Genomic DNA, 24,569 nt, shown 5'->3' on the forward strand with positions numbered 1-24,569 from the left:
GTGTTAGGGATTGACCCCTTGCCACCAAACTACATCCCAGTCCTTTTTATTTTTTTAAAATTTAAGAAGGTATTGCTTAGCAACTTGCTAAGTTGCTGAAGATGACCTCAAACTTGGAATCATCCTGCTTCAGCCTCCTAAATTGCTGGGATTACAGGTGTATGCCACTGACTGACAAAAAGAACATATTCTTAATATTGTTTATTATAAAGTACCTACTGAAACCCTGAGATTCTCATTTTATATTATTGCATTAGACTTGCTTCCTTTTAAACAATATGTATATTTCCCGAGTCCGAGTTTTAATATGATGGTTAACGTACATTTACAGTTAGGATTTAAGATGTTTTATATAAAAGGCATATTTTTTTAGTTTTCTATTAATAAGCCTCAGGATCTGTTTTATTCTTTGTGGTGAGAACTAGTTCATAAATCAAATGGAGTAATGCATGAAATTTGTTGACAGCAGGGTTTTTTTTAGTGTTCTGATGTTTTCTAAGCAAGTATGTGATATTTGCTGCTGCAGATATTGTTGTCATCTTCTGCTTCTTTTACAACTGTTTCAGATCATCGTAGAGTTACATGCAGTTAGAAGAAATAATGCAGGGGTTCTTTTATTCTGTTTTCTCTAAAGGTAACATCTTCCATAACTATAATACAGTTGTCAAAACCAGGAAATTAAAATAAATACAATCTGCACATCTTATTCTGATTTTATCAGTTTTATGTTCGTATGAGTGTGTGTGTGTGTGTGTGTGTAGTGGGAGGCTGTGCCATTCCTGGGTCACAACCGTTTCTTTATTTTCCTAAATCTGGGAAACCACTCCAAATAGTATTGTCATTTCATGAATATTGTATACATAAATCTTATATTTCCTTCATATGCATGGTGTCTGAAAATAGAAATATTACATGAAACAGGGCAAATTATTTTAAAAATTTGCTTCTACATTATTAGGTGTTTTAAAATTTTCTTTTATGGAAAAATTAAAATTATCACTGAGGATTGAACCCATTTATCACTTAATTTTCAATAGGTAAATTATATTCCTTGGTATAAACTATATAGTTGACTCATTAAAAAATGCTTGGGCTGGGGATGTGGCTCAAGCAGTAACGTGCTCACCTGGCATGCACAGGGTGCTAGGTTCCATCCTCAGCACCACATAAAAATAAAATAAAGATGTTGTGTCCACCGAAAACTAAAAAATAAATATTAAAAAATTCTCTCTCTCTCTTAAAAAATGCTTGTAATTTAGGCTTTGAACTAAATATTACCTTCTCGGAGACATTTTTTAGTTATTCAAACTAAAGTAGCCCTCAAGTTATTCCTGATCTCATTGTCCTTATATTTTCATCATAGCACATTTTCATGTTCATTTATTTGTCCACCTGTCCTTCACCCCCATAGATATAGTTCTATGAGAATAGGGACCTTATTTGAGTTTACTTGGTATTTCTGATGACTAGAATGGTGCCTAGACATAAAGTGTTATTATTAAATGAAATCCATTGCACAGACTAGGAAAGAGAATAAAAACATCTTCTTTTTAAAAAACATTTTGAAGATAAATTTTAATTTTTCATAGTGCCTGGCTGTGCTTGAGTTTTGGTGTCTGGTATTAAAATGGTGTTTAGAATCATTTTAATAGAATTTCATCGATCCATTACTTGTCTGAAATATTAAATCCCAGGGATATAGAGCAATCTTTTATGCCTTATTCAGGTTTGTTTAAGTCATATAACAGTGTTTTGTGAACTGATAAAACTATGATATCTGTGCTCTGTATGTGTAATAATAACAGAAATGCATTCCACTGTCATGTATTTAAAAAAAAAATAAAATCAATTAAACTAAAAAAACCAAACTATAATATCTGTCATTTGCTTCATTTACAACAATGTTGTTAGGAGTTTAATCTGGTACCAAACTGGTTGAAGTTTTTTAAAAATATTCTTAACAGTAGATGAACATAACTTTATTTATTTTTATATGGTGCTGAGGATTGAACCTAGTGCCTCCCATATGCTAGGCAAGCGCTCTACCATTGAGCCACAACCCCAGCCCCTGGTTGAAGTTTTGAAGTTTGTGTCTTTCATTTTTTTAGCTGTGTGACCTTGTACAAATTACCTAACCTTTCTCTATCTTGGTTTCATATTTTGTAAAGTAGAGATATTAATAGAGCCTGTTTTATTGAGTTGTAAGAATTAAGTGAGACAATATCCTAAAAGTACTGATACCAGTTGCTGGAACATAAAAGATATTTAGTAATGTTAGCTACTATTATTTAGTATTAGAAAGTTAATAACTGGTGTATTCACATACCACACCACTTGAAATAACACAATTTGTGGTATACCATATAGCCAGAAGTATAGTAATACATCATAAGAGTTTTATCTATAATTGAAAATGGATTTCAGGCTTGTTTATTTCCTCTTATTAAGCTAGATGTTTCATGAACATCAAATAGTTTTTAAAGTGCTAAAAGAAAATGAAATCTTCAAGGCCAAGGCACACAATCTTTTGATTGTAATTCTTGTTTTGAATGAGAGGTCATCTCAGAATATAGACTGTTCTTTTGGTGTCCATGCAAATAATTTCTCAACACGTTAACCAGGACACTGCAAGAAAATACATACCAATGTCCCTCAGGAACCTAGATGCAAATTCTTAACAAAATTTTAGTAAATTAAATCCCCTACCTATAAGAGGAAATTAAAGGCTTTAATTAAAAAAAATTTTTAGTTGTAGATAGACACAATACCTTTATTTCATTAATTAATTTATTTTTATGTGGTTCTGAAGTTCAAAACCAGGGCTTCACATGTGCTTGGCAAGCACTCTACCACTGAGCTACAACCCCAACCTATGACTTTAATTTTTAAAAAATGAAAATGACAAGTGTTGATAAAGCTGTGTAGAACTGGAACATTTCATTGTTGGTAGAATTTAAATGATGTATAAATTTCCCAGACATTGGTTAAATGCTGATATTGAGAGGCAGTCATGACAAGGATTAGGAAGTGACCACTATTTGTTTTTAACTACCCCTCAATCTTCCTTTTACAGGTCTCTCTCCATTTCTTATGGCTGATTCCTGCTTACTGCCTCTGGCATACCGGCCTATGAGCATTTTCCATACCATCTGCAAATGTCACTTTGTCACTGATTGGCTAACTAGACTGAGTTACTCCCTATCCTGCTGCTGCCCAGATCCTTGGTTGGGGAATCCAGTCTCTAGAACACAGTCCAAGCTTCTTAAGGCATGTGAAGCACTCTGTAACTTGCCTCTGTCCTCCTCAGCCTTCATCTCTTGAGAGGATAATATGGTTTTTCTATTTTAGTCTGTGACTAAGGTGAATTCCATTGATTGATTTTCAAATGTTAAACCAACCATGCATTCCTAGGATGCACCCAATGTGGTCATGGTACATTACTATACTCTTTATCTGTAAAATACATATTGTCATTTTAATCATTTCAGTCATAATTCAGTGGCATAATACTCAGAGTTTTATGTGGCCATCACTGCTATTTGCCAAAATTTCTAGCACCTTAAACAGAAACTCTGCAACATTAAGCAATAACTCCCCAACCCCCCTAACCCCCTAGCCCCTGGTAACCTCTAATCGACTTTCTGTCTCATGAATTGCCTATTCTAGATATTTCACATAAGGGGAATCATGATATTTGTACTTTTGTGTCTGACTTTTTTCATTTATGTTTTCAAGGTTGACTCATTTTGTTTCAGAGCTTCATTGCTTTTTGTAGTAGATAATATTCCGTTGTATATATATGTCACATTTTATTTATTTGGTCACACGTGGATTGTTTCTATCTTTTGGCTGATAATACTGCAGTGAATATTGGTGTACAGAAATATGTTTGAGTCCCTGATTTTAATTTCTTTATATATCTACCCAGGGAAGGATTTGCTGGTCAAGTGGTAATTTTATGTTTTACTTTCTAAGGAACTGCCAAGCTGTTTTTCATAGCAGCGATATCATTTTAAATTCCTACCAACAGTGAAATGTTCCAGTTTCTACACAGCTTCATCAACACTTGTCATTTTAATTTTTTAAAAATTAAAACCATTTAATTATTCTTTTATAATTAGAGTGTTTAATTGACTAAAATTTTGTTAAGAATTTGCATCCAAGTTCTTGAGGGACATTGGTATGTATTTTCTTGCAGTGTGTTTGTCTGGTTTGGGTAACATGTTAATGTGTTGAAAATGTTTCTTTTTTATTTTCTGAAAGAATTTGTGCAAAATTGGTATTATTTCTTCTTTAAATGTTTGGTAGAATTTACCAGCCAGACTATCTGGGCCAGGAGTTTTCTGCCAAAAACTGTAACTACAAATCTAGTTTCTTTGGTATTTATATTATTCGGATTATCTTTTTCCTTTCTTTCAACTTCTTATTTTAAAATAGTTTTAGATTTAAAGAATCTTGCAAAGAAATGCACACAGAGGTCTTGTGTACTTTTCAGCCTTCTTCCCTAGCCTAATTTTAACATCTTATGTAATTGTACTGTAGTATTGATATTGGGAAATGGACATTGGTACACTCCACAGAGCTCATTTAGACTTCGCCAGTTATACATTTGCACACACACATTTGGTTCTATGCAGTTTTATCATGGGTAGTCATGTGATCAGCACCACAATTAAAATACTGATCTACACCATCACCACAAGACAGTACTATTCCTTTTTAGCCACACCTGCTTCCCTGTATCTATAACCCCTGAGATTGTTGATCTATTTTTATATTTCTATAGTTTTGTTGTTTCAAGAATTTCATATAAGTGGAATCAGACAGTATGGAATCCTATGAGATTGGCTAGTTTGCTATATGTATGATTGCTCTTTAATATTTTGTGATATGGATGCATCATCATTTACTTAACCATCCATCTGCTGAAGGACCCTTAGATAAGTTTCCAGTTTTTGAGTGTAATTAATAAAGCTGCCATGACCATTTGCATACGGATTTCCTTGTGAACATAAGTTATCATTTTTGTGGGATAAATGCCTAAGAGTACCATTGCTGGCTCATATGGTAAGTCCATTTTTAGTTAAAAATAAAAAAATCTGCCAAGCTCTTTTTTGGAGTGGCTATACCATTGTATAGCCAATAACATTATGTGAGCAATCTGATTTCTCATAATGTCGCTAGCATTTGGTATCATCACTACTTTCTTCTTTTTTTTTTTTTTTTCTTTTTTAGCCTTCTGAATGGTGATATCTCATTCTGATATTAATCCACATTTCCCTACTGGGGGAAATGTTGATCATCTTTTCCTGTTCCTTTTTGCCATTGTTTATCTTCTTCTATGAAATATCTATTCATGTTTGTTGCCCATTTTCTAAATGGACTTCTTTTAAATGTTTGGTTTTGAGATTTCTTTATATACTTATATACTCTAGATATGTCATATGTAGATATTTTCTCCCAGTCTGTAATTTGTTTAACCTGAACAGGGTCTTTTGCAGAAATTTTTATTATTATTATTATTTTGATGAAGTCTAGCTTAAATTTTTCCTTTTCATCTCTTTTGTTTTGAATGACTTTGGAGTTTGTTGAACTTCTTATTTATAATGGATGTTAATTTGTAGTTTTATCACATTTAGAAAAATTTTAGCTGTTATTTCTTTAAAAAAATTTTTTTTGTAGTTGTAGATGGGCAGCATGCCTTTATTTGTTTATTTTTATGTGATGCTGAGGAGCGAACCTAGTGCCTCATACGTGCAAGGCAAAGGCTCAGCTACTGAGCTACGGCCTCAGCCCTGGCTGTATTTCTTAAGGTAGTTTTTCTTCCCTCTGTTCTTTCCTTGTGGTCCTCTATTTGTTTGTATACTAGAATGTTTGATATTGTTCCACAGCTCAGAGAGGCTCCATTCATTTTTTCCTTGCATTTTTTTCTCTCTTTAATTTTGGATAGTTTTTTATTGCTATGACTGATCATGCCACTGATCATGCCACTTTGAAAGCATATAATCTATCATTATTCCTGCCCTTTGTTTTTTAAATTTAAGATATTATATTTTTCATTTTTAGAGGTTCTACTTGGATCATTTAAAAAGATCTCTCATTTGTTTCTTCATCATGTTTATGTGTTTCTTTTTTATTTGGTTCTTCTTAGTTATACATGACAGTAGACTCCATTTTTTTTTTTTTTTTTGTGAGGAGGGGTGGTACCAGGAATTGAATTCAGGGGCACTTGGATTCTGAGCCCTATCCCAGCCCTATTTTGTATTTTATTTAGAGACAGAGTCTCACTGAGATGCTGAGCACCTCGCTGTTGCTAAGGCTGGCTTTGAACTCTTGAACCTCCTGCCTCAGCCTTCTGAGCCACTGAGATTATAGGCATGTGCCACACACCTGGCTGATAGTAGACTCCATTTTGATTAAAATTATATAAGCATGGATTATATATTATTATAATGAAGGCCTCATTCTTGTGGATGGGCATGATAGTGGGATTCACTTAGGTATTTCCATATGTCTACACAGAAAAATTATGTTAGATTTATTCTACTGTCTTTCTATTCCTATTCCCTCCCTTCCTTTCATTCCCCCTTGTCTAGAACTTTTCTTCTCCCCATCTCCATTATCATGATTTAGTTTCCACATATCAGCAAAAACATTTGACCCTTGGTTTTTTAGGATTGGCTTATTTCACTTAGCATGATAGTCTCCAGATCCATCCTTTTACTGGAAAATGTCATAGAGCCATTCTTCTTTATTGCTGAGTAATATTCCATTGTATTTATAAACAGCATTTTCTTTATCTGTTGACAGGCATCTAGGTTGGTTCCATAGCTTAACTATTATTAATTGTGCTACTATAAATATTGATGTGGCTATGCCACTGTAGTATGCTAATTTCAAATCCTTTGTATATATGCTGAGGAGTGGAATAACTGGGTCAAATGGTGGTTCCATTCCTATTTTTTTTAAGAATCTCCATATTGCTTTCCAGAGGGGTTGTGCATGTGTTTCTTTATCCTCTTAAATGTATTGAGTATATTGCTATTGGTATTACTTCTGCCATTTCTAGGCCATATTTTCTAGGATCTTTGCTTGCCTACTAACATGTAAAAAGTGTTTTATTTTTATTTTTTGGTTGAATTGAACCTAGGGTGCTCCACCACTGAGCTATATCCCCAGTCCTTTTTATTTATTTTGAAACAGGGTCTAAATTGCTGAGGCTGGCCTTGAACTTGATGATCCTCCTTTCTTAGCCTCCCAGGTCTCTGGGATTATAGGAGTGTGCCAACATGCCCAGGGCCTACTAATTTTTAATTGTCTTTCAAACATATTTGGCAGAACATATTTATAATCCAAAGATCCCTCATGCCCCTTTTAATACCTTCCTTCTACCTTTTCTTTCCCTTACTCCCATTCTCAGGCAACATTTAAGCATTTTTTTCATAGTAATATTATTTATTCCAAAACTAGAAATTACCATCAACGATAGAGTAGATAAAAAAGGCATTCTGATATGTCCACAAAGTAGAATAGGCAGTAAGGAAAATGAAAGACAATTATAAACAATAATGCGAATGAGTCTCATGAACAATATTGACTGAAAGAAGCTACATATGAAAAAAATTATACTGCATCATTCTGATTTCATAAAGCTTAAAAATAGGCAAAATGAGTCTATGGTGTTAAAACTTAGGATGGAGATGGAAAGATCTCCCATGCTTTTGGATAGGCAGAATTAATATTGTCAAAATGGCCCTACCTCCAAAGGTGTTATTCAGATTGAATGCAATTCCTATTAAAATCCCAATGACATTTTTCATAGAAATAGAAAAAGCAATCATGCAATTCATTTGGAAAATTAGACCCAGAATAACCAAAGCAATCCTTAGCAAAAAAAAAAAAAAAAAAAAAAAAAAAAAGTGAAGCAGGAGGCATCACAATACTAGACCTTAAATTATACCAGAGAGCAATAGTAACAAAAACAGCATGGTACTGGTACCAAAACAGATACATAGACCTATGGTACAGAACAGAATACACAGAGGCAAATCTACACAAATCCAGTTTTCTCATACTAGGCAAAGTTACCAAAAACATACATTGTAGAAAAGATAGCCTCTTCACCAAATGGTGCTGGGAAAACTAGAAATTCCTATGTAGCAAAATGAAATTAAACCCCTATCTCTCACCCTGCACAAATTTAAATTCAAAGTGGATTAAGGACTTAGGCATTAGAATAGAGACCCTGCGCCTAATAGAAGAAAAAGTAGGCCCAAATTTTCATCATGTTGGCCTAGGATCTGATTTCCTTAACAAGACTCCTAAAGCACAAGAAGTAGAATAAAGAGTTAATAAATAGAATGGAATCAAACTAAATAGCTTCTTCACTGCAAAGGAAACTAACAATCATGTGAAGAGAGAGCCTACAGAATGGGAGAAAATCTTTATCACACAGAACATTAATCACAAGGATATATAAAGAACTCAAAAATTTAACACCAAAAAAACCCAAATAACCTAATCCATGAATGGGAAAAGGAACAGAACAGGCACTTCACAGAAGAAACACAATCCATCAACAAACATATGAAAAAATGTTCCAACATCTCTAGCAATTAGAGAATGCAAATCAAAACTACACTGAGATTCCAATCAGAATGGCAATTATCAAGAATACAAGCAACAATAAATGTTGGTGAAATGTGGGGAAAATGTACACTCATACATTTCTGGTAGGACTGCAAATTGGTGACACCGCTATGAAAAGCAGTATGGAGATTCTTCAGAAAACTTGGAATGGAACCACCATTTGACTGAGTTATCCCACTCCTATATTTATACCCAAAGGACTTAAAATCAGCATACTACAATGACACAGCCACATCAATGTGTATAGTAGCTCAAATCACAATTGCTAGACTATGGATCCAACCTAGGTGTCCTTCAACAGATGAATGTATAAAGAAATTGTGTTATATATATGCACAAAGGAATATTACTCAGCCTTAAAGAAGAATGGGATTATGGCATTTGCTGGTAAATGGGTGGAATGGGAGAATATCATGTTAAGTGAAATAAGCCAATCCTAAAGAACCAAAGGCCAAATGTTTTCTCTGATCTGTGGATGCTAATTCACAATAAGGGGGTGGCTAGGAAAGAATAGAGGTACTTGGGTTAGACAGAGGGTTAGTGAAGGGAGGGGAGGTGGTATAGGGATAGGAAGATGGTAGAAGGAATCAGACATTATTATTCTATGTGCATATATGATTACATGACCTGTGTAATTCCATCATATACAACCAGAATGAGAAGTTATACTCTATTTATGTCTGATGTGTCAAAATATGTTCTACTGTCATGTATAAGTAGTTAGAACAACAATAAAAAACCCTAGGATGGTGTTTTCCCTCTGGGCCAGGGGGTGTTCCAACAAATAAATGGAAGGAGCTGAAATAGGTACTTCTGGTTGCTGGTAATATTGTTTGTTGACTAGTTGCTGGTTATACAAATATGTCCAATTTGTGAAAATTCATTGCCTTAATCTCTTTTCTGTCACTATAGGTTATTTGCATTTTCTAGAATTTTATATAAATGGAATTGTATAGTACTATGTTTTGTGCATCAGGAATTCAGTCCTTTTTATTGCTGAACAGTGCTACATTGTCTGTACATACCACAGTCTTATTTATCTATATACTTGCTGATGAACGTTTGTGTTGTTTCCGTTTTTTTGACAATTACAAAGGTGCTATGAACATATTTCTATAAGGCTCTTCGTAGACATATATTTTCTTTTTTTCTGGCTAAATACCCAGTATTGAATTACTGTTTTATAGGATAGCTGTATATTTAACTTAATGAGAAACTGGAAAATTATTTTCCAAAGTGTTTATACCATTCTTATACTCTAACCATAACCATATGAGAGTTCTTGCTCCATCACCTCCTCAGTACTTGGTTTTGTAAGTCTTTTTAACTTTAATCTTTCTGGACACTGTGTAGGAATATCTCTGCTTTAATCTTAAAGCATTTATGGAATGACTAATGGTTTTTTAAATATTTTTGATATGCTTATGGGACATTCACATATTTTTTCCAAAATATCTATTCTTTTGCCTATGATTTGAAATGGGATGTTTTTATTTTCATTATTAAGCTGTAGGAATTCTTTCTAATTCTGGATAGAAGTCCTTTGTAAATATATTTATTATAAATATTTTCTCCCAGTCTGTGTCTTGCTTATTTCATTTACTTAATTGTGTATTTTGAGGAGCAAAAGTTTTTAAATTTTGACAAAGTCACACTTACCAAATTTTTCTATGGTTAATGCTTTTCTAAGAAACGTTTAACTTTTCTGATGAAAATATTCTATTTTCTTCTAAAAATTTTTAAGTTTTAGCTTTTGCATTTGCATATATGATCCATTTTAGTTAATGTTTATGGATGGTGTGAGATAGAAGATTAAGTTCAATTTCTTTTTGCATGTGGATATACAGTAATTTCACACCATTTTTTGAAAAGTCTTTTCTTACCTTGTTGAATTGGCTTGCCATCCTTCTAAGATCAGTTGACCTCTGTTCTATTGTATTGATTTATTCAACCTTCCCCCAATGCCAAATCCCTTTATTACTGTAGTTTTATAGTGAATTTTAAAACAAGGTAGTCCAACTCATCCAACTTTGTTCTTTTTCAAGGTTATTTTGGCTTTTCTGGAACCTCTACCCTTACCAATACATTATAAAATAAATTTTCCAATTTTTATGAAATGTACAGAATAACAGAATGGTGTTTGGCAAATTCAAGTTTTGTGATGTTTCTTAGAAGTCATCTTGGGGCCTTCTGATAATATTCCTTAGGAGTACTGGGTTTTATTCTATTTTAATATCTATATCTTATAACTATATCTTATACTTTTCTTTAGAACTTTGCCTGGGAACATAGTTTCCTTATTTTCCTTCATGTTTTTGATAGAACTGAATTATTGCTCTTTCAATCTTAAGAGTTGATTTAGCACATCATTGACAAAGATCTGTCTTCAAAGGATGTGAGAGAGAATGACATTTTTTCCTCTATGCTATCAGAACTGATCTTATTCTGCTGCTGCATTATATTTCCTAGACAGGTGTTATAGAAATATTCAGGAATATGGTTTTATGGCACTGTACTTAATGAAGTATCAAATACTAAGTAGATTTATTGCTTTTATATTTCCAAATAAAGATGAATTTTCCAAAGACATCAGTATAGTTTTTGCTGTTATCTTGAAATACATGTTTTGCCGGTGTTGCATTTGCTAGTGACTTTTAATGGCAGAGATAATTATATTCTAGTATATATGTTTTCTGGAATTGGTCTAATCATATTGTGGTATCCCTTTTTGTAATAATTTTCAAGTTGTGGTTTTATTAATATAATGTCATCCACAGTCCAATTACATAATTATTTCCTTTTTATGATCTTGTACTAAATATATGTAAATGTTATGAATAAGATTTTAGAGGAACTTTTATGTCATTTTAATGGACTCATGTGTATATTGAATGATTAAATTGCAACTTTCAATTTCAACTTGGAGTATTCCCAAGAATAAAAAATTCAAAATACTAAAATGAAATAGGGTACTTCAGGACAATGATGGAAAGAACTAAGAACTCTATTCACTTTATTTGAGTAATCATGTTGTTTTATGATAAAACAGGCCATTATATTCTAGATGACAATTATTTTGTGCTGAAGAAGTATCCTGGAATTGTAGATAATTTTTCATTTTTATGCATATCTCTGGTAGGTAAAAAATAATTGCTGACATGGACTTTCCATGGAAAAAAGGGTGGAGATTGTAAGTAAACTTTGTAGGGAGGCTCATTTCAGTCATCAGTTAGATATATTACTTGAGAGGCAGTGGAATATTGTAAAAAATGTTTAGAATCCTGTAACATAAGCTCAATAAAAATAGGCTAATTATAGAAAAATTCTCCCTTGTGTGATTCAGATAATCTGAGACTGAGGACTGATGTAGCGCATAGATAGGCGCTAAATGTATGTGCTATAAACATGAAATAGTAAAGTAGTTAAAACCCTGGAAAGATCCATGTGAGCTGCTGTTGTAAGTTTATTTCTGGTTTAAAAGACACTATCTGGTGTTCATCTGCCTATACTGGGACAGCAAAGAGACTTCTCAATAGTTTCCACAAAATGTGATCTAGGTGTCATTACTTGCTTCTGATGCCATACCCACTCCCCCCATTCTTTTCTATACAGTTGTAGCTCAAATGGATTTGGGAATGAGAAGAGGAACTGAATTGGTACTATATTGGTTTGTTATAGCTGACACTCTAGAGAAATGTGTTTCTTATAAAAACTCTTGCTGTTTTTCATATTGTCTGAAATTATGATTTTACTCTAGTCATAATGACTTCTTTTAAAAAATTTGTTCTTTTTAGTTATATGACAGTAGAATGTATTTTGACATACATACAGAATATAATTTCCCATTTTTATGGTTGTTAAGATGTGGAGTTGTGGTTGTGGTTGTGTATTCATATGTGAACATAGGAAAGTCTGATTCATTCCAGTGTCCTTCCCATTCCCATCCCCCCTTTCTTCTTCCCACTTCACCCTGTCCAATCCAGTGAACCTTCTCCCCCACATTGTGAGTTAGCATTCACATATCAGTGAGAACATTCGGCCTTTGTTTTTTTTGGATTGGTTTATTTCACTTAGCATGATAGTCTCCAGTTCCATCCATTTACCAGCAAGTGCCATAATTTCATTCTTCTTTGTGTCCAGCCATAATTACTTTTTATCACAAATAATAATAACGAATAATTTTATAGCACTGAAGCATTTACCACTGTGTTCTAGATACTTTTCATATTTTGATTCATTTTATCTTTATCCTAACCTTATGAAGTAAGTAATATTAGTTTTCCCATTTTATAAACGAGAAAACAAATAAATATTCACAGCTAAAAAGTGACAGAGATGAACTGTGAACCAGAATATCTGCTTTAAACCGTATTATATGCTACTTCACTTGAAATTAGAAGTACATTTTGCTATCAGTGTTTTAAACATTCTTTTTTAAATTGCTTTTATTTTTTAAGTACACGACAGTGGGATGCATTACAATTTTTATTACACATATAGGAGACACAATTTTTCATATCTTTGTATATAAAGTATGTTCACACCAATTCGTTAAACATTCTTTTAACAATGTCATAAGTTAGACCACTACAACTGTATTAGACTTCTCCAAGATTGTTCAGTAATTTTTATAATTTCCACTAGAGGTCAGTCTATCACCTGGCAATGTAAATATTGTTGCTTTCTGTTCTTGAAAGTATAAAATTTCAAGTTTACCAAAGAAATATGCAGTGGAAAGAGACTTGGATAGCAGAATAATTTTTGAATTAGAAACACAATTAAATAATCATCTTTAGAGTAGTAAAGCATATGTGACTACTGCTAGATACAATATTAGTTCAGTAGATTAAATTTGCAGAATTCCCTCAAGATATCCCATGAGATGATATCTAGTATAGGAAAGGTTAATGACCTTGATCTTTATTTGTTTCCTCTAAGTTAATAACACATTAAGCCAATTTTGGATTATGAGTACTTCATTAAGCATCTAATCAATTTTGGGTTACTAGTACTTCAAATTCCTTTTCTTGACTCATTTAATTCAGTTGAGGGTTTAGGATATACCCAGAATAATGAAATATTGAAATGACTTAATGTTAATGTAGAGAGACTCTGAGAATTTTAAGGCAATATGGGTCTAAGAATTTTTATTTTTATTTCTCAGCACTTAAGTTTTAAAAACAACAAGGTATTGAATTAAGATGGTAAAACTAAGAGTCTTCTAGAAGCAATAATTTTGAGGTAACTTCTGTGCTTGTAGAAAAGGACAGCCTTATTTTGGAGGAATTAAATATAGTTATTTGGAGAGTTTAGCATGATCCTGAGTAAAGAGCAATTAATCAGTTGGCCAATGATGTTAGTTGTATGTAAGTAATGGTTCTGGTTACTGTAGGTTAAATAAAGCCTTTTAGGCAGCCTTCACATGAACTGAAACAATCTGACTTGACTTCAGATTTGTCACACTGGAAGTGAATGGCACCCTGCAGAAGAGGCCAGGACAGGAAGGATGTCACATAGGAGGGGTGGCTAAGCACAGTTTGTAGGTCTGGATAAGTTAAATCTAGGGGATTGTTGGTAGAGTGAGGGATGAGGGGGTCTTTTAAGATAGAGATAAACCAGAGCAGACAGAATATGGAATTCTGAGTAAGCAAGTTGCACTTAAGACCCGAGAAGACTTCGAAGGCCACAGAAAGAAATGAACACTGAAGGTAAGAATAGATGATTTTTAATAGAACTTATCCTTATTGTGTACTTACTATGTGCCAGGTACACAGATAACTATGCAAAGAGCTTTAATGCATTATCACATTTTCTATTTATACTAATCTTGAAAGGTAGCTTCTAATCCCTTTTTTTATAGACAAGATGACTGAGGCTTAAAGAGTTTCGATAACTTGTCTGGGGTCATACAACTTGCAATTGACTGAGATTTGAATTCAGGGCTTTATGAAACTGCTTCCTGAGGCAGAGTGTATTCCTTCTTTGCCCCAGTTTTATGCTGCCTGCAGTGTAGGGATGGCCGTAGGTTTATGTCCAATGCGAAATCAACCCAAAGGTAAACCCCAATTACAATAAAAGCATAGGGTTATAACTTCCAGGGATGTGGAAGTGGGGTTATTTTTGTTAAAAATGTGAAGTGTTTTAACCTTTGCCTACAGATCACAATGAAGACCTGTGTTCTCCATGTGGCACTGATTAGATGGTGGTGAATCTCTCTTTTATACTTGTCACTACTTTGTTGTTTTTTTTTTTTTTTTCACTCTCCCAAAATCCACTAATTATCTTACTAGGTGTTCTCTTTGTTGGCATGTTTTTTTCATAAATGATACTCCTGGAGGTGCCCTCTCAAGGACTTTCCAGAGTCTTAATAGGAAGAGTAGTGGGCCAACCTAAAAGGAAGTTTAGGGATCACTAATTTGGTCTGTCAGTATACTTTTGTCACTTTATTTTTACACCTGCAGGCAGCAGTGCTTCTGAGACCTTTTAGTCCTTTAAAGATAGCTTTGATCCTAGATCTCTTTCTGCTTAGGATATGTTTTTGAAGGGATGAGGACAGAATGTCAGCTTTCTTCTCCCAAAGGCACCCATTGCTGAATTTCCCCTATAATCTAGGACTTTCATCATTTCTTCCATGTTGATGATAGCACTAGACCTGGGGAATAGCATTTATCTTTTGTTTTTTGACCTAAGTGACTGGTTAATGGTGAAAGGTCCATCAGCTGAGAATGCTTTTAATAAGGCCCTCTCTTTTGTGGTTAAGCCAAGGTCTATCTATGGTCAATGTATAAAGTATTTTCCAAGTTCCTCCACTTTTTTCCTCCTGAAGTTGCTTGAAGGTTATACTTAGGAAGAGTACATCCACATGCTGTACAAGGGCAAGCAAATGGAAAGTTTTCTTTTTAAATAGCTTTAAATCTCTTGGATAAAATTTTGATTTGTTTTGACAAAATAATACAGAATTCTTAACCTATCAGTACAATGTACCCTGGATCTACAAGTGCCAGAGTCCTTTCTTAGCAAAGAATGCACAGCAGAGTTTTGTAAGGCCAGAGTGCCTGCTTTTTTCCCTGGGGTTTTGGGATTAAATTTACTCTTCTTTGTTTTTAATACATCAATGCCCAAAGTCTATCTGTCTGTCTCTCTTTTTCCAACTTACTATTTCATAGGAAAGGGAGCCATTTAATAGGATTTCTATGAGCTCCCTACAAGCAAACCTGTAAACCCACTTCCACCTGCACCCTGTCTTCCTCAAATAGCTTTTCATTTGTCCTTCCTACTAGTTTCCATCCTGACTCTTTTACATCCTAAAGCTAAAGTCATATTTTTTTATATCCTACATTTCAAGTCATATTAACAAATACATTCTGATCAGGCTACTCTTTTATTTAGCAGTAATTTATTATTTTGCATTCCTCTTGGGATAAAGCCTCAACTATTTACCATAGCTTATGAATCCCTAAGGATCTGGCCCCTCGCCAGCCTCTCTACCTTTGGCTGAAAACAGTGTAGCCCTTCTTCATAGTCCAGATGTGGACTCTATGTTTTCCCCAAATCTGCCAAGCATCTTCCTGGATCCTTTCTTTGAAATGCTTTCTATCCCTTTCTAGTTAGCCATTGTCCTTCACATCTCTGCTTGTTCATTCTTTCTGGGAAATTTCGATATAAACATGTATCTTTTAATTATCAAGATAATTGCATTACTTTCTATATGTTTTTATTGCTAGCAAGATCAGTATCTCTCTAGTGAGGACTCTTCTTTCACTTTCTGTGTTGTGTAAGAACCTGGGGATTCCAAAAGAGGGTTAGTTCCATGTACCATGTGGAGAGTGAACTAGAAATCTGGTAAGTACAATGAAGCTGTTGCTGATAAAGACTGCTCCTGCTGAAGAATGGTCCAGAACAGCCCAAAGGAACAAATTATCCACTTTATTTATGATGACCTGCCCAAGCCACAGAATATATTTTGCATTTATTTTTGTACAGATTTGCCACTCATATACTTGATAGTACTTGTTCCCAAAGATTATCTTGTGTCATGGTAGTTTCAGGTTGGGCTAGAGTCACCTTTTCTCATGACACCTTTAGCTAGATTGAGCTCCAGACACCAATCTAGGCCGTTCCTTCCTGGTGAGTACTCCTTTTTTGCCATTTATATCCCTTTTGGCTAGAAGACTTTGGTCAGGGCTATACAAGGTTTATCTTAACAGAGTTCCCTAACTTTGAATCCCAAGGAACATTCCCAGATACAGGGTACTCACTCATTCTACAGTCTGTCACTAAAGGAGGCAACTTAAGTGACTTTTTAAAAAAATAAGTAAAATGAGTTTCAAGGAGACTTTTTTCCTTCTCCTTGAGCTGAGAAATAGCTCAGGGATTCTCTATTAAAATAATTTAATTTCTACCTCTTGGGTACTCTCTGCTTAAACAACCATCTCTTATTCAGACCTGTTATCTTTGTGATTATTTGTTAATAATTCTAGCTTGTATTTCCTTGTAACATAAGCTATGAGAGGGTAGGAACTACATCTTGTCCATTGTGGTATCTTCAGTCTCCTTCAAAGTCTTGTGCACAGTTCACATGCCATGCATATTTGATGAGTGAGTTAGTTTTCCAAGTGGAATTTCAATAGTAACTATTACTTCTAAGAATTCAGAAGATATTCAGAAAAGACATTAACCATTTTACCCACCATGGAACTAATTAAAAATCAACAAATCAAATGAAAATTAAAGAAAAAAATCCAAAAAACTGGGAATTAAATACATGCACTGGTATTCAAGGAGTACTGTAAAATTTATATCAAATAAGGAGGATGCCAAAAGATAGATCTTTAGATTGTAAACAGTGCAAATTTGACTGGGAGTAGATATGAGGGTTTTGATTGTCTCATCAGCTTAAGAATTGGGGCAGGCCATGAGAAAAACTTGAAAATCCCTAATTAAACCAGTGCTATATCTGTATGCTACATTTATATATATTCATATCTACCTATTATCTCTATCTCTCTCTCTCTCTCTCTCTCTCTATCTATCTATCTATCTATCTATCTATGTATGTATCTACAGAGAAAGAGAGGAGTGAGGCTAAGGAGATAGTATGTGTTTATACTTAATTTATAACCTTCAGTGAAGTGAAGAAAGAAGAAAAGATGATAATGAACTTTGCAGAACTTGACCAGAATAGAATAAAAAGAAATGAAAGTGTAATAAATTAGCAAACCAAATTTGTCAAAACTGTTTTATTCTAAACATGCTGAAGAAGTATACATTCTCAGATTAAAAATTATTTTGAGAAACAGAAATTCTGGAAATATGCTTCTATATTCATTCAAAAAATTGACGGGGCAATGTAAGATTTTAAAAAATTGTAATTAAGGAAAAACAAGGTTGTGAGAATCACTGGATGGGAGACTGTTAAGTGTTCCATGTTCCATGCCTTGTGGAGGAAGTTGATCTGATATAGTGAGATCTAAGTCAACACACAGATGCAGAAATGAGACAAAAGATAAATACTCTTACTTAAGATAATCAGTCCTGGTATTTTTAAAATTTGTGGGTTTTGTTATGCCTGTGCCCAGTTGCTTTTTATACATTTTTATATAGTTAAGTGAAATATTCCAGTGTCTTTCCAATAAATTCCTTTAAGCTGGTTCAAGTTAAGCTTCTGCCATAACCTTGAAACTTAAAGAGTTCTATCTAATATAATATAGGTAAAGTCAGGCAGAGAAGATCCAGCATATGTGTTATGGTGTGCCTGATAAAGAAAACAGAAAAAATGGACATAAAAATTTCAGATATATAAGGGAAAAGAAAAACTTCTGAGATTAAAGAAAGTAGTATTCTATAGCTCAAAAGGAAAGAGAATTCTAGAAACACCAAAATGGGATAACCAATTCCAAGTAATCATAGAACAGAAAAGTTAGTTGCACTTAAAGATTAAAAAAAAAAAGAATCTTATAGGCAGAAAAAGAGCAAGTCATCCCAAGGGGGCTACTCAGATGGGCCTCATACATCATGGGAATAGCCAAAGCCAGGAGACAATGGAATAATGTCTCTGGAGCTTTTTATGGGGATTACATAGGCAGGGACTAGTGTAACCCACAGATTTGATATCTAATCAAGCTGGTTTTTTTTGGGGGGGGGGTATAGTGATTGAACTCAGGGCACTTGACCACTGAGCCACATCCCCAACCCTATTTTGTATTTTATTTAGAGGCAGGGTCTCACTGAATTGCTTAGTGCCTTACTTTTGCTGAGGCTGGCTTTGAACTCTCAATTCTCCTGTCTTAGCCTCCCAAGCTGCTTGGATTGTAGGCATGTGCCACTGTACCTGGCTCAAGCTGTTATTTTTATGCAAAGAAGTAACAAACAATATTCTTAAGCATTCAAAGATCTACTCCCTGAAAAATTGCCTCACCGATAAAATGAATCATGCGAGTGATAAAGAAAACTTAGGAGTGGAGGAACAAAGGGATGAAAGGATTGGCAGGGCATATAGGATTGATTTAAATATAACTAAGTCTAATGCAAAATATCTGTGAATATTATGAAAATAGAAGAAAATGTAAAGGCTCTAAAATTAATAATGAATAAAGGATTGATGTAACAGAATATAAAATGGGGAGAAATAGACCAGGTAGAGATATATTATGTGTGTGAACTCATCATTTATCTTAGTGGAGAGAGAATCAGTAGATGTAGCTTGAAGTTGATGAGTTTGCTGCTTTGAGGGGGAATTTTGGCACTGCCGAATACCAGGCTGTGCAACCTCAGGTAAGTTTAAATCTCATATGTAGTTGAAGAACTTTCATCTGTATCATGGAGATAATATCTACCCACCTACTAGGGTTGTTGAGGATTAAATGCAATCATGTGTGGGAAGTGCTGAGAACTGACCCAGAGAAACTATTCAATAAAAATTACCCATTACTTACTATTATAATCTTAAGGAGAAAACATGGGAAGGTAGTTTTATAATCTTGGGACAGAGAGAAGGCCTTCTATGTTAACTCCAAACCTAATGACCATAAAGAAAAAGATGAATAATTTGTCTTTATAAAAACCAAAAGCAGCATGGCAAAAGCACCATGGTAAGAATCAATGAGCAAATACCCAAGTGTGGAAGAGTAGTTGCAACATATTTGAAGAAGCAGGAGTGATATCACTAATATTCAGGAATCAATGGTAAGTCAACAAGAAAAGATGAGCAAGAATCAATATGAACAAGCCAGGTGTGATGGTGCATGCCTTTAATCCCAGAAGCTCAGGAGGCTGAGGCAGGAGGATAGAGAGTTCAAAGCAAACCTCAGTAAAAACGAGGTGCTTAGCAATTTAGTGAAGCCCTGCCTCTAAATAAAATACAAAATAGGGCTGGGGATGTGGCTCAGTGGTTGAGTGCCCCTGAATTCAATCCGTAGTTACTGCCCCCCCCCACAAAAAAAGAATCAATATGAACAAATGTTTTACAGAAAAAATAAAATAATAGAAAATTGAATCTTTAGCCTCACTATAATGACAGAAGTAGAAATTAAAATGAGGTGCTCTTTTTCATTTACTAGTTTGAAAAGGATAAAAAAGCTTGAAAATATCTAATGATGGAAAGGATATGGTGATATAGACACTCTTGTATCCTTTCTTTCTTTTCTTTTTTTCCCTTGTGTTCTTTCTTTTCTTTTTTTCCCTTGTGGTCTTTCTTGAGGGTAATTTGACACTTAATCAAAATTGTAAAGGCTCACATCTTTTATCTCTGCAATGCTACTACTAAGAATAGATTCTACAAATATATTCATCTTAGTGAACAAAGATATAGGTAAAAGGAGGTTGATTATAGTATTATTTATAATAGAAATTTACTTGACTATTTACTTGAAAATTTACTTGACTATTGCTATGAACTTGTTAGAGTATTTATATACCTTGAAATACTAGTAGCCATGAAAACAAAGGATATATGAATATATACAGTTGGCCCTCCATTTCTGTGGGTTTAATTAAGTGTGGACAAGAAAATATTCAAGAAAAAAATTGCATCTTGGGGCCGGGGTTGTGGCTCAGTGGGGAGAGCGCTTGCCTAGCATGCATGAGGCACTGAGTTCGATCCGTGGCACCACATAAAAAAATACACAAATAAAATAAAGGTATTATGTCCATCTACAACTAAACAAAATTTTTAAAAAATTTCATCTGTACTAAATATGCACAGATGCTTTTTTCCTTATCATTCCCTAAATAACACAGTGTAACAACTATTTACATAGCATTTTACATCATATTAGGTATAAATAATCTAGAGATGACTTTAAAGTATGTGGGAGGATATGTGTAGGTTGATGCAAATACCACACCACATCCTCTAAGGACCTTGATCATCCATAGATTTTTATTATGAGGGTAGGGGATTCTGGAACCAACCTTCTGTGGGTACTGAGGGACAACTATATACTGATAATAGTAAACGGACAGGCTGTAATATTTAGGAAAAAAAGTAATTTGTATGAGAATAGGTATGTATATTAATTTGTTTACTAAGATAATACATAATTTATACTCTTATAAACAAATAGAAAATTTCTGGAATGTTATCCAAGGATCATTGAAAGTAGTGGTTTTTGAAGTGGGAAGAGAATGGAGATGCTATATATGGACTTTTATTTTCATTTGCTATGCATAGGACTCTTTCATTATAGGAATTATTTTCTAATTTAATAGTTATTAAAAACAACAAAATATTTCAATTGGGTGACTGTTGATTTTGAAAATAGAATTTAATATTTTGGGAATAAAATTATTTTGGGTAAATAAAATAACAAGTTCAGTTGACGTTTATTCAACAATAATTAGGTGAGAACCTACTTTGCATGAAGTACTGAACTGAGAGCGCTTGACACTTATGGAACAGATAAATCATGCTGGTAAATGTGATAAGCAGAGGTTCATGTCTAGGAGACATTTCTCCTAGAGGTTGGATTTTCCTAATTAAAACCAGATGAAATGAGATCTGTTAGTGAGCAGTGAATAGTATTCTCACTACATGATCACTGTTGTGATATCAACCTAGAAACTATCACCAAGGGCAGGAAAAAGGTGCTGTTGCTAAAGCTTGTGAATTTGGCTCTGCTATTTTTTTGTTGGCTTTGTGCTTGGGTTATTATAATAGTGACTACTGCTGAAGGTGTTGGCAATGTGAGAGAAGGTGTGTTAATAACAATGATGATAATTACAGGAAAAGTCATTATTTTCCTAAGCAAAAGCTAGATTTGATCAAATGCTGTATTTACCAGTAAAGTTTAGGTTTTATATCACTATATTCTGTAAAGGCAATGATTTTATGAAGAGGATTGTACTTCCATGGAGACAAGAAGGCTCCAGAAGGCTCCAGTATTTTCTAAAGTTTGACCTTATGGTTTATATACATCTATTTAGAAAGTGTGACTTTTTTTTTTCTGTTAGAGAGTCTGTTCTATTAATCTTCTATTCCGTTGAACTCAGGACATTGCTTATGCATGACTTTGTTAGCAAGAAACACCAGGTAAACACAGAATACTGTGGTTGGTAGAACCCAGCCATTTAGGAACAAAAGGGGCACAGGCACACTCCCAGTTCCTCAGTTCACTGCCTGTTATGAGCCACACCCACTTTCATCTGGTGTAAGCTTTCCCTCTGATTTCAGATCACCTTCCTTCCTCCACTTCACAATTAGCTCACAGACCCACAAAAGTGAACTTCAGATCTTTTTAAAGGTAGGGTGCTGTATTTATGTTTTCTTAACCATTTAATTTCCTAATGTGTGAAATGGTGCTATTGGTTTTATTAGATTCCTATCATGTGTTTTTGTGTGTGTGTGTGTGTGTGAGAGAGAGAGAGAGAGAGAGAGAGACAAAGGTTTATGTTCCTAACTGTATTTCCCCCCATAAATTCTATGCTTTGTTTTATGTGACTTTTGCATATAGTAATGATTTTTAGGAACCAAGTGTCTGCTTAGAGCTAAACTGATTGTACCTCCTTGAAAAAAATTTATGCTGGTGTTTTTTCCTTTTAACTTTATGTAGCCCATCTGATTTGCAGAATATTATTGCACAAACACTTTTGAATGAATGAAGGAAATCATAATTTTCCTTTTGTTGTAGGTACTCCAATGTACCAAACTAGCTTAGCATTTCCAATTTTATATCAACTTCTCTAGTCCCTTACTGGCCTTCCAAGTTCATGTGTACTAGTGCATAGGGGTTGTTTTTCTAAATTACAGTTTTGTGAAGGGCTAAATCTTGGAACAAGGTCTGAAATGCTTCATGTTGAAATCCTTTGGACTTCTCTAGACCTTTCTGACTTAAGATTCATTATATTGCTAATCATTTTCTTATTACAAGTACTTACTATTTTATGAAGAAAACCTTGCACAAAATTGGTGGTAAAAGTATATAGGTACAAACAGTATGTGATCAAAACCAATTCATTTACTATTTGGAAATGAACTATTTATGAAAAAACCTTAGTTATCTTTGAGAGTTTTTTTTTTTGCCTCCATCAGTGATGATTTAGGTTAAATAAAATCTTTCATATTAAATTTTGAAGTTATTTTTTGAGATTTTGACATGATATGGGTGGATGAAGGGGTCTATAGTTGCACTTTTTATATCCAACTTATAATGCTTACCTTATACTCAGATTCTGTTCCTTATTCCACTTAGTAGTCGTACTGTGAATTATTTCTGTAAAAATAAGGGACATAGGGATGTATGTTTTAACTTAAATATTAGACTTAAGTTTTCTTTGTAGAAATGCAGACTTATTCTGATATTGACACATAGGAGTTTAAGTTGAAATTTAAGATTTCTTTTACTTTTTTCTTTGAAATAAAGTATCTTAGCCAATAATATATTTAGCAAAGAGGAGCATTACAGTGGTGACCTTAAAATCTGTTCAACTCTTCTTCATTCATTCAGTCTTAATAGAACAAATATTTGCCAAGTGCCTACAATATGTTATACAGTTTTAGACTATGAAGAATATAATGATGAGCAAAAATACAGATTCTCTTCTCACACTCTACTGGGGGAGATAGACTTTAATTCATCAGTAACCAAAAAATCTAATTATAAATTGTGCTAAGTACTATGAAGAAAAAGTACAAGTACCTTTGAAAGTGAAAAACAGGGGGACTCAATTTGGATAAGTGATTTAAAAAAGGCCTTTCTGAGGAAGTGACATTTAAACTGAGACCTACAGGAGAAGGAGTTTACCGGAAGGGAAAGGGGGTGGAAGAATTTCCAGGCAGAGGCAAGAGGTTTTTTGATATCATTTTATGGTACTTATGACCTTTTTAGATGCTTATATAATTAGGTACTAGTCTATGAGCAAGACGGTTTATAGAGCTGTGTTACTGAAAAGATGCATATAAATTACATTTTTATAAATGAAATCCTGAATTCCTGCAGGCTTACATTATATTCACTGTGCTATATCATCTGCATTTGATTGATGCTCAGTTACTTCAATTACTGCTAGATTGATCTTTCTAAAGCACAATTTTGATGATGCTTTTTCTGCTTAGAAATCTTTACCAGCTTCTCAATTACCCAATAAAATCCAGAGTTCTCAACCTCATAGTCAGGTCTTTTCAGCCTCCCAACTTGGCCCTGGTCTCAAATGTCCTACTTCAACTTTAATTTCTCCTCTCTGCAGTGCTTTCTGTTAACAGAACTTCTGGATAAGCATGGGTGTTTTCTCATATGCCCACCTTTGCTCAAATTCTCTTCTCTTTCAATTTGTTTAATTCCTTCTATGAATATCCAAATTCTGTGTATATATTCAGGCCTATCTCAGTTATTACCATTTGATCTCACTGTCTTTGCTGAGATCACTTCTTTTTCTTCTGAATTTTTTTTCATTTTTTTGTTGGTTCACATTAGCTATACATAACA

Source organism: Marmota flaviventris, chromosome 9 (assembly GCF_047511675.1).
Source record: "Marmota flaviventris isolate mMarFla1 chromosome 9, mMarFla1.hap1, whole genome shotgun sequence".
Classification (NCBI taxonomy): domain Eukaryota; kingdom Metazoa; phylum Chordata; class Mammalia; order Rodentia; family Sciuridae; genus Marmota; species Marmota flaviventris.